Source organism: Onychostoma macrolepis, chromosome 02 (genome assembly GCF_012432095.1).
Source record: "Onychostoma macrolepis isolate SWU-2019 chromosome 02, ASM1243209v1, whole genome shotgun sequence".
Lineage (NCBI taxonomy): Eukaryota > Metazoa > Chordata > Actinopteri > Cypriniformes > Cyprinidae > Onychostoma > Onychostoma macrolepis.
The window spans coordinates 9,987,543-9,989,505 of NC_081156.1; positions in this window are offsets into that span (position 1 = coordinate 9,987,543).

Consider the following 1,963-nt stretch of genomic DNA (forward strand, 5'->3'; position numbering starts at 1 on the left):
TAAACACATAGACATTAATAACGGTGCCAGTGTGATAGTGCAGGTGTTTTCTGAGATGCAGCGCTCGTTCTCCGCTGTGACCCCTGAGTCCTGACGTGATCCTTCAGGTGAACGGTTGCTCTGTGAATCCTCAGGTGTTCAGTGATCTTTTACACGCGGAGCTCTTTACACGCTGACAGCATGTGTAGGGTTTCTCTCCGCTGTGAATCCTGACGTGCTCTTTGAGCGTGAAAGTCTTTGCATTGTAAGGCTTTGAAACAGACACGTTACACAATGGTCAGTACTTCACAATTCAAGTTTATTTCCATTAAATGCACTGGTTGGAATATACAGTGTATATAAGTATATACAGTATATATAGGGGTCAAAGATGAAGAGTTTTTCAAGCATCAAAACTATAACATTTTAATACAGCTTTAAATTATTTTTGTAAATAATAATATATCATTTTAATTTAACTTTAATTTTACTCATTTGTCAGTAAGACGTTTTTAATCATTTAAATCATTTAAAATATAATACAATTTAGTATTATAATTTTTTCCTTGATATAGTTTAGAATAAGTATGTTTTGTTTTAACATAAATATATCTGTTAAGCTGAATGACCATGGAACTTTATTTGACCCATATTTTGACATTTTATTTTCATAAAAGTTATCTAAAACATAAAAGTAGACACTTTGCATTTAATATACTTTGTGTGTATAAAATCACATTTGGAAATTTTAGTTTGATGTGAACACCAAACGAGGACATCTCGTCTTTAAACATTTAACACAAATATTGTTTTCCAGTAAAAATATCTAAACATTCTTAAAACAAGATACATTTAATTAAGAACTTGTTTTTCTTTCAGTCAGTAAATGTGGTGAATCATTTCATGCTTTGAAACTTTAATGTTGCCTGAACAGTCAGAAGTTATGAAGAATAATCACCGAACTGTGTGTTCCTCAGGTTCTTCCTCTGTCGCTCTGCATCACTCGTGTCTTCACGATCCTCTTTAATAAACATCTTTACAATATTGTCACACAAGTATAAGTTAATAAACCCAGAGTTTAAAGTTTAACCTGTTAACTGTCGGTTCCACTTCTTCAGTATAGACCCAAAAATGACATTTCCAACTTAAACCGTTATACATTTTGAATGCTTTGGAGCAGAGACTTAAGGTTGGTCTGTTTTTAAAGAAGACACTTGGCAGATTATTGTAGAGGTGATAAAAGTTATAAAAATTATATTACAAAAAAGTTATGGAAGTTTAAGTAAAAAATGTAAAATGTAAAAATTTTAATATTTACATTTTATATCAAATATATATTTTACAAAACATGTTTTACTGTAAAACTGCTAGAAAATCAAATCCAAAAATCTGAAAGAGTTGTGTTCCAAATTTGTGACCCTGGACCACAAAACCAGTCTTAAGTCGCTGGGATATATTTGTAGCAATAGCCAAAAATACATTGTATGGGTCAAAATTATTGATTTTTCTTTTATGCCAAAAATCATTAGGATATTAAGTGAAGATCATGTTCCATGAAGATATTTTGTAAATTTCTTACCGTAAATATATCAAAACTTAATTTTTGATTAGTAATATGCATTGCTAATAACTTCATTTGGACAACTTTAAAGGTGATTTTCTCATTATTTTGATTTTTTTGCACCCTCAGATTCCAGATTTTCAAATAGTTGTATCTCAGAAAGATTATTTGTTCAGCTTTCAGATGATGTATAAATCTCAATTTTGAAAAATTGACACTTATGACTGGTTTTGTGGTCCAGGGTCACATGAGGTTGATATCTCAAAAAATGAGCTTTCAGTGAAATTTTGTTTGGGCGTAATATCAAGCTTTTCCACTAGATGACCATCAAACCACATTAGTAACCATATCAGGGCGGCTCCATTTCTATACACGGTTTGAGTGATCTGAAACATGTTTCTCCATACTTTTCTCAATATTTAT